The sequence below is a fragment of the Salvelinus alpinus genome, chromosome 15 (genome assembly GCF_045679555.1).
Source record: "Salvelinus alpinus chromosome 15, SLU_Salpinus.1, whole genome shotgun sequence".
NCBI lineage: Eukaryota > Metazoa > Chordata > Actinopteri > Salmoniformes > Salmonidae > Salvelinus > Salvelinus alpinus.
The window spans coordinates 55,910,918-55,924,926 of record NC_092100.1 but is presented as its reverse complement, the minus strand read 5'-3'; the positions used below and the strand labels follow the sequence as shown (position 1 = coordinate 55,924,926).

The window sequence follows — 14,009 nt, the reverse complement described above, 5'->3', positions numbered from 1 at the left end:
ATGGTCTCTCCTATCATTGCTATGCAGACGACACACAATTAATCTTCTCCTTTCCCCCCTCTGATAACCAGGTGGTGAATCGCATCTCTGCATGTCTGGCAGACATATCAGTGTGGATGACGGATCACCACCTCAAGCTGAACCTCGGCAAGACGGAGCTGCTCTTCCTCCCGGGGAAGGACTGCCCGTTCCATGATCTCGCCATCACGGTTGACAACTCCATTGTGTCCTCCTCCCAGAGTGCTAAGAACCTTGGCGTGATCCTGGACAACACCCTGTCGTTCTCAACTAACATCAAGGCGGTGACCCGTTCCTGTAGGTTCATGCTCTACAACATTCGCAGAGTACGACCCTGCCTCACGCAGGAAGCGGCGCAGGTCCTAATCCAGGCACTTGTCATCTCCCGTCTGGATTACTGCAACTCGCTGTTGGCTGGGCTCCCTGCCTGTGCCATTAAACCCCTACAACTCATCCAGAACGCCGCAGCCCGTCTGGTGTTCAACTTTCCCAAGTTCTCTCACGTCACCCCGCTCCTCCGCTCTCTCCACTGGCTTCCAGTTGAAGCTCGCATCCGCTACAAGACCATGGTGCTTGCCTACGGAGCTGTGAGGGGAACGGCACCTCCGTACCTTCAGGCTCTGATCAGGCCCTACACCCAAACAAGGGCACTGCGTTCATCCACCTCTGGCCTGCTCGCCTCCCTACCTCTGAGGAAGTACAGTTCCCGCTCAGCCCAGTCAAAACTGTTCGCTGCTCTGGCACCCCAATGGTGGAACAAACTCCCTCACGACGCCAGGTCAGCGGAGTCAATCACCACCTTCCGGAGACACCTGAAACCCCACCTCTTTAAGGAATACCTAGGATAGGATAAAGTAATCCTTCTAACCCCCCCCCCCCCGTAAAAGAGTTAGATGCACTATTGTAAAGTGGTTGTTCCACTGGATATCATAAGGTGAATGCACCAATTTGTAAGTCGCTCTGGATAAGAGCGTCTGCTAAATGACTTAAATGTAATGTAAATGTAGTTAGGATCACCACTTTATTTTAAGAATGTGAAATGTCAGAATTATAGTAGAGAGAATGATTTATTTCAGCTTTTATTTATTTCATCACATTCCCAGTGGGTCAGAAGTTTACATACACTCAATTAGTATTTGGTAGCATTGCCTTTAAATTGTTTAACTTGGGTCAAACGTGTCGGGTAGCCTTCCACAAGCTTCCCACAATAAGTGGGGTGAATTTTGGCCCATTCCTCCTGACAGAGCTGGTGTAACTGAGTCAGGTTTGTAGGCCTCCTTGCTCACACACTCTTTTCAGTTCTGCCCACACATTTTCTATAGGATTGGGGTCAGGGCTTTGTGATGGCCACTCCAATACCTTGACTTTGTTGTCCTTAAGCCATTTTGCCACAACTTTGGAAGTATGCTTGAGGTCATTGTCCATTTGGAAGACCCATTTACGACCAAGCTTAACTTCCTGACTGTTGTCTTGAGATGTTGCTTCAAAATATCCACATAATTTTCCTCCCTCATGAAGCCATCTATTTTGTGTAGTGCACCAGTCCCTCCTGCAGCAAAGCACCCCCACAACATGATGCTGTCACCCCCGTGCTTCACGGTTGGGATGATGTTCTTCAGCTTGCAAGCCTCCCCCTTTTTCCTCCAAACATAACGATGGTCATTATGGCCAAACAGTTCTATTTTTGTTTCATCAGACCAGAGGACATTTCTCCAAAAAGTACGATCTTTGTCCCCATGTGCAGTTGCAAACCGTAGTCTGGCTTTTTTATGGCGGTTTTGGAGCAGTGGCTTCTTCCTTGCTGAGCGGCCTTTCAGGTTATGTCGATATAGGAATCGTTTTACTGTGGATGTAGACACTTTTGTACCTGTTTCCTCCAGCATCTTCACAAGGTCCTTTGCCGTTGTTCTGGGATTGATTTGCACTTTTCGCACCAAAGTACGTTCATCTCTAGGAGACAGAACGCATCTCCTTCCTGAGCGGTATGACGGCTGCATGGTCCCATGGTGTTTATACCTGCGTACTATTGTTTGTACAGATGAACGTGGTACCTTCAGGCGTTTGGAAATTGCTCCCAAGGATGAACCAGACTTGTGGAGGTTTACACTTATTTTTCCTGAGGTCTTGGCTAATTTCTTTTGATTTCCCCATGATGTCAAGCAAAGAGGCACCGAGTTTGAAGGTAGGCCTTGAGATGCATCCACAGGTACACCTTCAATTGACTCAAATTATGTAAATTAGCCTATCAGAAGCTTCTAAAGCCATGACATAATTTTCTGGAATTTTCCAAGCTGTTTAACGGCATGCTTAGATACTTAGTGTATGTAAACTTCTGACCCAATGGAATTGTGATACAGTGAATTATAAGTGAAATAATCTGTCTGTCAACAATTGTTGGAAAAAATACTTGTGTAATGCACAAAGTGGATGTCCTACCCGACTTGCCAAAACTATAATTTGTTAACAAGATATTTGTGAAGTGGTTGAAAAACTAGTTTTAATGACTCCAACCTAAGTGTATGTAAACTTCCGACTTCAATTGTAAATGGGTTTGTTGAGATTGGTGTTAATGAACTTGACTGGAATGAGAGGTTCGTCGAGCAGGTGTCCACCTACTATTGGCCATGTAGTGTACATTTCCCCAAGGTAAGAGTAAGGAGTTGGGCTATTCACTCTGTCCACAAGGGGGCACTCCTCCCCCATAGGTGGCTCATTACCAATTCCTGCCAGCAGCTCACTAGTCCCTATGAGGTGCTTAGTGATACAGTTTATGGGTTCTATAAGCAATTGGTTTTATTCCGGGGAATTAGATTCAATTACAAATCTTGTGTGAAAGCTCTGTCCCTTTTCCAGCTGTGTTACATGGTCCTGTGGCACCGGTACCTATGACTGGTGGGCATGATAACCTTTATGATAGCGTTTTTTCCCTGAGTCTATTGTAAAATGTGTGCGGTACAGTGCTGGGTGCCGGGACGCATTTTACTGCCTAAACCAAGTGAGGCTCGATGTGACAAAAGTACCCCCAAGTGACACTGCCAGTTGGGGTATGTCAATGATTCCTGGAGCCCCCGAACCCAGAGTGGCAGGCTTCAGGCAAACCTTGGCGCATAAACAGTCGTCAATCCAAAGTTCCAGTGTTCATGGGTGTCAAAGGTTTTGCGTCTCCCACATGTGAATTCGAATCATACTACACCGGCTCTGACGCTCGTTGGATGTGGCAGGGCTTGCAAACCATTACAGACTACAAAGGGAAGGACAGCCGAGAGCTGCCCAGTGACACAAGCCTACCAGACGAGCGAAATTACCTCTATGCTCGCTTCGAGGCAAATAACACTGAAACATGCATGAGAGCACCAGCTGTTCCGGAAGACTGTGTGATCACGCTCACCGCATCCGATGTAAGTAAGACTTTTAAACAGGTAAACATTCACAAGGCCACAGGGCAAGACAGATTACCAGGAAGTGTACTGCGAGCATGCGCTGACCAACTGGCAAGTGTCTTCACTGACATTTTTAACCTCTCCCTGTCCGAGTCTGTAATACCAACATGCTTTAAGCAGACCACCATGGTCCCTATGTCCAAGAACACTAAGGTAACCTGCCTAAATGACTACCGACCCGTAGCACTCACATCTGTAGCCATGAAGTGCTTTGAAAGGCTGGTCATGGCTCACATCAACACCATCATCCCAGAAACCTTAGACCCACTCCAATTTGCATACCGCCCCAATAGATCCATGGATGATGCAATCTCTATTGCACTCCACACTGCCCTTTCCCACCTGAACAAAAGGAACACCAATGTGATAATGCTATTCATTGACTACAGCTCAGCGTTCAACACCATAGTGCCCTCAAAGCTCATCAATAAGCTAAGGACCCTGGGACTAAACACCTCCCTCTGCAACTGTATCCTGGACATCCTAATTGGCCGCCCCCAGGTGGTAAGGGTAAGTAACAACACATCCGCCACACTGATCCTCAACACAGGGGCCCCTCAGGGGTGCAAGCTCAGTCCCCTCCTGTACTCCCTGTTCACTCATGACTGCAAGGCCAGGCACGACTCCAACACCATCATGAAATTTGCCGATGACACAACAGTGGTAGGCCTGACGAGACAGCCTATAGGGAGTAGGTCAGAGACCTGGCCGTGTGGTGCCAGGACAACGATCTCTCCTTCAATGTGATCAAGACAAAGGAGATGATTGTGGACTACAGGAAAAAGAGGACCGAGCACATCCCCATTCTCATCGATGGGGCTGCAATGGAGCAGGTTGAGAGATTCGAGTTCCTTGGTGTCCACATCACCAACAAACTAACATGGTCCAAGCACACAAAAACAGTAGTGAAGACGGCACGACAAAACCTATTCCCCCTCAGGAGACTGAAAAGATTTGGCATGGGTCCTCAGATCCTCGAAAGGTTCTACAGCTGCACCATCGAGAGCTTCCTGATTGGTTGCATCAATGCCTGGTATGGCAAGTGCTCAGCCTCCGACCGCAAGAAACTACAGAGGGTAGTGCGATTGGCCCAGTACATCACTGGGGCCAAGCTTTCTGCCATCCAGGACCTCTATACCAGGCGGTGTCAGAGGAAGGCCCTAACAAGTGTCAAAGACTACAGCCACCCTAGTCATAGACTGTTCTCTCTGCTACCGCACGGCAAGCGGTACCGGAGTGCCAAGTCTAGGTCCAAGAGTTTTCTAAACAGCTTCTACCCCCAAGCCATAAGACTCCTGAACATCTAGTCCAATGGCTACCCAGACTATTTGCAGTGCCCCCCCTCTCACCCCCTCTTTACACCACTGCTACTCTCTGTTGTCATCTATGCATAGTCAATTTAATAACTCTACCTACATATACATACTACCTCAAATAACCGGTGCCCCTGCACATTGACTCTGTATCAGTACCCCCCTGTATATAGTCTCACTATTGTTGTTATTTCACTGCTGCTCTTTAATTACTTGTTCATTTTATCTCTTATCTGTATTTTTTTTTTAAATGCCTTGTTGGTTAGGGGCTCGTAAGTAAGCATTTCACTGTAAGGTTGTATTCGGTGCATGTGACTATTACAATTTGATTTGATTTGAATGTGGGTTCACTGGAAAATGTTCATTCTCCACATCCAGACAAATGGTGGTCGAGAGCAGTGGAAAGGGAAGAAGGATCAATCTCTCCCAGTCCACAATGTGGCGTCCCACTCTTTCAGATGGCACTTGACAGTAGGCTCGTTTTCTGCTTGAACCAATGGCTTGCATGCGCAGTGTTGCTCTGGATCATGTGAACAGTGACGTCAGGGTACAGGGTACCATTTGTTGCGCGTCCCCCACACTTCTGCGGGGTCATCACAGACTGTTCCCGAAGCGGGCAATCCGAGTGGATTCTATGTCGGCTCCAGGAAGGCTGGTACAGCCGGTAAATCCTGGTTCCTGAGACCTATGTGTCCTCAGCAAGCACCTAAGAGTCTATGAATTCAGAATGCATCACGAGCCGCCAACTGGGGCAAGCAGTGTTACACGCATACATGCTTGTTTCCCATACTCAGTCTCTAGGCTTCATAGGAAACCAGAAAATGTGCCCCGTTACGGGGTCTCGAGATCGACTCACTCTGGCTCTGATTAACCACATTTCAGCTGGGTCACGCAGTGTGTTTTCGCCAGTGCTTAAGCCTACTGGGGATGATGACTTCTGTGGTAGAAGCCATTCCCCTGGGGCTATTGTTGTTGCGGCCTTTCCAGCGCTGAGTGCAGGTCGCTCACATAAACGCATTTCACAGCCTAAACCGGTTGCTTTGGGTGTCCCCATCGGGCCTACAGGTTCTGGCCCAGTGGTGCGACCCACTGTTATCGTCAGGGGGCTCCCATGAGTTGAGTTGTAACATGCAGGATGATCACGACAGACACATCCCCCTAAGGGTATCAGGTGCTCCCTTCCACCTTTGTCGGGCCAGCTTATGCTGGTCAGAACCAGTAATATTTATGGCGGTGGTGGCATACAGTGAGGGACTCAGTCTCTCTCCCTCGTAACCTTGGTGCTCCCCACTGCTGTGGAGTAGTGTGTACATTCTCTCGCTTCGGGCGACACATGGGCAGGTTTGGCACGCAAAGCCGGAGATTTGGTTCCTATGGGCCTGGCCCCTGAGAGGGCCAATCTGATGGCTTGAGGGTTACCTTTTAACGTTATTTATTCTATTGAGGGGTATTTGAGCTCTAATGCCAAATATAAAGAGCTGGTTCCTTTTCAGTCCTCTGTGAAGGACATTCTTATGTTATGTTCCTACGGGGGGGGGGGGGGGATGAAGTTATGCAGCATGCTAACTCTACCCTAATCCTAGGCCCTTTACTCCAACCAGCAATAATATGACAAAAACACCACCTAGCCAAGCAGAAGGCTTAGCAGAACTATTGTTGTTAGGTATTGGTTTAGAACTGGACCATGGTGAGTGGCTACCTCAAGTAGTCTCCTTCTCTGTGCATTCTGAGGCCATGCCCTGTTTACAGTAGAGATTCTCTGGTACGGCTGTATTTGTGAGAGGCTCAATGTGTGTTAGATGCATGTGATTGTTTCACTCTGAAACAAAGAGGCCTGACTAACACACTAAGCTGTTGGTTCAAGGCACAGAACACTGAAGTGTTTTTTATTTAACCTTTATTTAACTAGGCAAGTCAGTTAAGAACAAATTCTTATTTACAATGATGGCCTACCAAAAGGCAAACGGCCTCCTGCGGGGACGGGGGCAGGGATTAAAAAATAAATTAAAAAGTAAATATAGGACAAAACACACATCACGACAAGAAAGACAAGAGAGACCTAAGACAACAACATACAGTGGGGCAAAAAAGTATTTAGTCAGCCACCAATTGTGCAAGTTCTCCCACTTAAAAAGATGAGAGAGGCCTGTAATTTTCATCATAGGTACACTTCAACTATGACAGACAAAATGAGAAAAAAAAATCAGAAAATCACATTGTAGGATTTTTAATGAATTTATTTGCAAATTATGGTGGAAAATAAGTATTTGGTCAATAACAAAAGTTTATCTCAATACTTTGTTATATACCCTTTGTTGGCAATGACAGAGGTCAAACGTTTTCTGTAAGTCTTCACAAGGTTTTCACACACTGTTGCTGGTATTTTGGCCCATTCCTCCATGCAGATCTCCTCTAGAGCAGTGATGTTTTGGGGCTGTTGCTGGGCAACACGGACTTTCAACTCCCTCCAAAAATGTTCTATGGGGTTGAGATCTGGAGACTGGCTAGGCCACTCCAGGGCCTTGAAATGCTTCTTACGAAGCCACTCCTTCATTGCCCGGGCGGTGTGTTTGGGATCATTGTCATGCTGAAAGACCCAGCCACGTTTCATCTTCAATGCCCTTGCTGATGGAAGGAGGTTTTCACTCAAAATCTCACGATACATGGCCCCATTCATTCTTTCCTTTACACGGATCAGTCGTCCTGGTCCCTTTGCAGAAAAACAGCCCCAAAGTATGATGTTTCCACCCCCATGCTTCACAGTAGGTATGGTGTTCTTTGGATGCAACTCAGCATTCTTTGTCCTCCAAACACGACGAGTTGAGTTTTTACCAAAAAGTTATATTTTGGTTTCATCTGACATTCTCCCAATCTTCTTCTGGATCATCCAAATGCTCTCTAGCAAACTTCAGACTGGCCTGGACATGTACTGGCTTAAGCAGGGGGACACGTCTGGCACTGCAGGATTTGAGTCCCTGGCGGCGTAGTGTGTTACTGATGGTAGGCTTTGTTACTTTGGTCCCAGCTCTCTGCAGGTCATTCACTAGGTCCCCCCGTGTGGTTCTGGGATTTTTGCTCACCGTTCTTGTGATCATTTTGACCCCACGGGGTGAGATCTTGCGTTTAGCCCCAGATCGAGGGAGATTATCAGTGGTCTTGTATGTCTTCCATTTCCTAATAATTGCTCCCACAGTTGATTTCTTCAAACGAAGCTGCTTACCTATTGCAGATTCAGTCTTCCCAGCCTGGTGCAGGTCTACAATTTTGTTTCTGGTGTCCTTTGACAGCTCTTTGGTCTTGGCCATAGTGGAGTTTGGAGTGTGACTGTTTGAGGTTGTGGACAGGTGTCTTTTATGCTGATAACAAGTTCAAACAGGTGCCATTAATACAGGTAATGAGTGGAGGACAGAGGAGCCTCTTGAAGAAGAAGTTACAGGTCTGTGAGATCTTGCTTGTTTGTAGGTGACCAAATACTTATTTTCCACCATAATTTGCAAATTACATTCATTAAAAATCCTACAATGTGATTTTCTGGAGAAAAAAAATCTAATTTTGTCTGTCATAGTTGAAGTGTACCTATGATGAAAATTACAGGCCTCTCTCATCTTTTTAAGTGGGAAAACTTGCACAATTGGTGGCTGACTAAATACTTTTTTGCCCCACTGTAGCAGCAACACATGACAACACAGCATCGTAGCAACACAACATGACAACATGGTAGCAGCACAAAACATGGTTCAAACATTATTGGGCACAGACAACAGCACAAAGGGCAAGAAGGTAGAGACAACAATACATCACGCAAAGCAGCCACAGGGATGTGTGTGCTTTGGGGACCTTTAACAGAGTGTGACTGGCAGAACAGGTGTTGTATGTGGAGGATGAGGGCTGCAGTAGATATCTCAGATCGGGGGGAGTGAGGCCTAAGAGGGTTTTATAAATAAGTATCAACCAATGGGTCTTGCGACGGGTATACAGAGATGACCAGTTTACAGAGGAGTATAGAGTGCAGTGATGTGTCCTATAAGGAGCATTGGTGGCAAATCTGATGGCCGAATGGTAAAGAACATTTAGCCGCTCGAGAGCACCCTTACCTGCCGATCTATAAATTATGTCTCCGTAATCTAGCATGAGTAGGATGGTCATCTGAATCAGGGTAAGTTTGGCAGCTGGGGTGAAAGAGGAGCGATTACGATAGAGGAAACCAAGTCTAGATGTAACTTTAACCTGCAGCTTTGATGTGTGCTGAGAGAAGGACAATGTACCGTCTAGCCATACTCCCAAGTACTTGTATGAGGTGACTACCTCAAGCTCTAAACCCTCAGAGGTAGTAATCACACCTGTGGGGAGAGGGGCATTCTTCTTACCAAACCATGGTAGCCTAGTGGTTAGAGTATTGGGCCAGTAACCAAAAGGTTGCTAGATCGAATCCTCGAGCTGACAAGGTAAAAATCTGTCATTCTGCCCCTGAACAAGGTAACCCACTGTTCCCAAAACAGTGAAGTGGAAAATGGATTTAAAAGGGAACTCCCTCTGCTAGTGATTTGCTGAATGTGCAATCCTAAAGGAAGGCTGTGATTGGTTAATGACCTATATTGTCAATCTCTATGTATGAAATGGGTCATATTTTCAAAAGTACTAGAGAGCCCACACTGGAAATGCGATGTACAATATGTTTAAAAACGAACAAAATCAAAAAGGGTAGTTTTGAGATAATCAGAATAATATTTTTGCCAAAATAATCTGAGATACCAGAAATATTTCCCGTCCACACTTGCGTGGAATAGCTCAAATAGAGTTAGTCACATTGTGTTGCTGTGGGTTTGAATCAGACCCACTGCCTTTGTGACACTTTCACTCTCCATCTGTCTTTCCCACTACAGTATCTCTCCTCTCTCCAATGAAATACACAAACATGTTTAATCCTTTAAATAACAAGAAAAAAAATGTATGGCTCCCTTTACCTAATAAAAAAAAAATAATAATAACAAAAAGAGCAAGAATACCTCTCACTATGCTTCCGCTGTTGATGTTCAGTGTGTTTCTCCAGGAGATGGTACGGCTCCTGTTCCTCGTATATATATTATCATAATACAGGTGGTTGTGCCAGTCCGACTGGTCCGGAGGTGTACCCACCGGCCCCCCACTCCCCAGTACAAGAGGCAGGATGACATACTCCGGTATCTCCTCGTAATACCACACATTCTCATACTCCATCTCCGGAGCCTGTGCCGCTCCGAGGTGACGGAACTCATCCGCGCTCTGCTCCACCCCCACCTCAATCACCCCAAGCTGGGGACAGGGGAACTTGCGTGCCCCCGACATACCCAGGCGATCTTGAAAATTGATATCTTGGCCGCCACCATTCACACACTGCTCAGCCTCTGCGTCAGCTGCAGTGCAGTCTAAAGACTGGCCTCCCTTGGCTAGCAGCTTAGGCAGCGTCTTGACAGAGAGCTTCAGCTCCAGGAGCCTCCGGAAGGAATTAAGTTGCTGTCCGTCGTAGTGGGTGAAGTCGGCAGAGGAGAAGGACTTGGTTCTCCGTTTCCCCAGGGTGGAGCGAGGCGGCTTGGACAGCATCAGTGTTTCACCAATGCTGTTCTTACTGGAGATAGGTGATACCAGCAGCTGAAGGATGCTCCTTCCTGGTCGCTCCCCTGGGGTGGCAGCTAGCGCTCTCATAGCTTTCATATTTAGAGCCCTGCCTTCTTGACTGCCCTTAGCGAGTACACGTCCATCATCATCACTATCTGAGGTCTTTCCTTTCTCCCCTTTTCCCTCTTCTGACAGTTCCTTCTTCAGTACCAATGCTGCCGGGGAGCTGTGTCCCTGTGGTTTCTTGGGGACAACGGCCATCTTGCTGGTTGCCACGGTGAAAGGCGAGTGGCAGTTAGAGTTGAGCTCCAGCTGGTTGGGCAGACTGGTCGAGAAAGGATGACAAGTACCATGGATCACCTCCTTGTCTACTGAACACTCCTTTTCATAGACACAGTCATCCACCCATCCCTTATTCTCCTCCTCTACATCCTGAGGGAGGTGTGGATGGGAGGAGGTGGCAGAGGTCTGTGCTGCTTTCTCAGGTTCAGACAGAAAGGCTTTCTTTCTGGAAGGGGGTGGAGGGCAGGGTGTACTGGAAGATGGAAGACTCTCACAGCTTTCACTGGTACTGGCAGGAATGTTGTGTGCATGAGCAGCAGGTGCGTTGACAGAGAGATGGGCTGCTCTTCCTCTCCAGTGACACCTTCACCTTTCTGACCGTTGTTATCCTCCCCTCCCCTCCTCTGGGTCTTCCTGTCTAACCAGGGCAGACTTCCTGGGTTTCCGTGGTACAGGGAGGGGGAGAGGCTTCCAATGGACAGCTGGGTTTTGATTGGGCTGGCCATTGTCTCTACCAATAGAACAAGAGGAGGGGATGGTGTCACCACCAGCATTGGCTTCATTGCTCTATGTGCTCTCCTGAGGAAGAGGGCACTATGTCAGGGTGTGATGACGTCACAATGTCTGATTTGACGTTCTGATTTGTGTTTAAGAGGTGGTTATTCGCGGACAGCAACACAGCCTGTACACAAACATCTGGTAAAGTGTTGTTTACTGCTCGGCTCTTGTTGTTGTCTCCTTTGTTCTCTCGAGATCGAGATTTGGGAACAAGCTTTATTCTGGATTCCTCCATTTTGCTATTGTTATGCAACGTTTTCAAGTCTTTTTCAGTTTTGTCAATCTCTACATCCGGTGTGTTACCGTTCCCCACACACAGACAGTTCTTCTGGCTACACTGACAAATTGGAATAATATAATCACAATCTGGTTTCTTGTTCTCTTGATGCCGTATTCCATTTCTGCAGTTCAGAAAACCTATACTGCTGGACATTTCTGATGGTCTCTGACCATTGTTCACTGTGGTCTGATTGTGACTTACAGTCTTTGATGAGAGCGGTTTGGACTTCAACGCTGTGGCGAGGCATGGTTTGGGGAATTCATGGTGGTTTGGGGGCTACAGCTGGTTTAACCCTCTTTGGTGTACCGAGGGGAGCCTGGGAGAGGCCATCTCGTTTGGGAGCCGAGGATGGAGAGGGCCCTGGCTTCTGGGGCTGAGTGATCTTTGGTTTGGCGGCCACCGGTGGCTTCTGCATGGCTGGAGAAGGGAGAGAGAGAACAGGCATTAAAAACATAGGAAAAGTGACACCATCACCCTCATACATGTCAAGCAGTCCTAACTGAAAGTAAAAGTTAGAACTCTAAAGATTACATTTTTATTGATCATTCTAGTATAAGAAAATCCTCGTACTCTAGAATACAAATTACATTTAAATGTTCTGTAAAAGCTAACAGATGCTGGGCTAACAAGGAGAAAGGGGTGTGTGTGCGTGCCTCCACTCAGAGGGTTGACATGTGGGTAAATCCATTTGAATTCAATTACTTTTTGAGAGGATCCCTTTTGATTTAAAACAAAACGTTTCATACATTTGGCCGTGAAAGAAGTGTTCAAAAAGGGACTTTTTGGACCCGAATGCCAAAACACTCTGGAGATAAAGGTGCTCAAAGTGAACCCATTTTGCATACCCCACCATACCATGAGACATCCATGTCTTCAACACTGGAAAATATAAACGATTGACTTTGCTTACGGTGTTTGTAAATTGTCATTTTTCATCCTCTAACATCAATTATCTAAAAGCACACATACTCCATGTTTTTATATGTTGCAGCTTAGACCCTGTTTTACATCTTCTGGGTTTTTCGTGTTGTCCCTGCCACCGGTTGAGACACAACATGCTCTTGACTACAGAGTGGGTGTCATTTCAATCATAGAAATATAATTCATAGAATGAACCCATCCCTTCAGACCACTGCAATTTACCTGGTACACCATTGACATATAAATTGAAAATGTTTACTTATAATTACTACCACAAAGATGACCGCTGGTCCACCCACCGTCGAATGTCAACTTCAAAGGTCACGTGTATTCTATTATCTATATTTCAATAGGTTTCCATGGAAGGTTTCTGTGGGGGTACTGAGAAGCTGGCTCCCAAGTGGGTGGGCCTATGTCCTCCAAGGCCCAGTCATGTGAAATCCATAGATTAGGGCCTAATTTATTTCCTTATATGAACTGTAACTAAGTAAAAACTTTTACATTGTTGCATTTATATTTTTGTTCAGTATAGAACTGAACTGCTGAGAGGAATAGAGATAGGCATACAAAGGTCCTTCAGCAAATCAGCACTGTCAGCATTGAAAACCAAACTGTTATTGTGTATTAAGTATTCTCACTCAGTTTGGCCTGATCGGTGTGCCACTTTTCTAAACGAAACATTGCAACGTAATACAGTCAACTGAAAGCAAAGAGAACAGTTTCCTTTTCTTAACGCAACACCAAAAACAAAGAGTATGACGTGATTGATGGACATTATATTACGAATCTCTTGGCTGATTAATTTATACTCATCACAGGCATTTGGGAGTTAACCCCTAAACTACCTGCTCTGTAGTTGCTTGAACTCAACTTTGTCGTTGTGCCTGCAGTATTGGGACAATCAAAACTAGCCTACACTGTAGTGTAGGCCTATGCACTAGGGCCACCAAATCGCTCCAACAATGTGGTGATTCATATTTTTACCTTTAAAAAAAAATATATATATATAATCCCAAATGTATCATTGTTTAAATCAATAGGCGACCATTATAAGGTTTGTGTAATGTCTAATCTCTACACAGGTAAATTAAGCTTGCTTTTCAAATCCTCTAACCCAATCGAAACCCATTAATACTTCTCATCAACTACAGCCTGTCAATTCACCTGCGCTCATGATGATGATTAATGTCGCACACACACACATTCCTCCGGCTGGCTTTTCAAATGTTTTCTTCCAATGGAAACCGCCCGCTTTCTTCTTTCAGGTGCGTTGTCAAGACTCGATTGTGTTGTCAAAACTGTAAGTAATCTTGCTATCCACCCGTTAGATTTTGTAACGTTTCTTCTTTTGATCCTGAACAGGCAACGGTTGCGCTACACTGATCCGCTCCGATGTTATCAACTCTGCCTGTGAAGTCTACGCTGTGAGCGCAGATGTATAAATTAGTTTATTCACAACATATCCACCAGGGGGCTCACAACTCCACAAATCAAATACACATCTGTAGGGTAGATTGAGTGCTATGATTTGGGGCAAGCTCAAGAACCTCACATACAAACATTGAATTAACATTTTACAAAACGTTACAAGCTACTATTTCA

The 14,009-nt window shown here is 46.0% G+C and overlaps 2 pseudogenes; both read right to left on the bottom strand.

The window, feature by feature from the left end:
* Nucleotides 1-9,481: 9,481 nt before the first annotated feature.
* Nucleotides 9,482-10,999, bottom strand: LOC139539357 (FYVE, RhoGEF and PH domain-containing protein 6-like; annotated as a pseudogene).
* On the bottom strand, nt 10,923-11,970 carry LOC139539356 (uncharacterized; annotated as a pseudogene).
* Nucleotides 11,971-14,009: the final 2,039 nt, after the last annotated feature.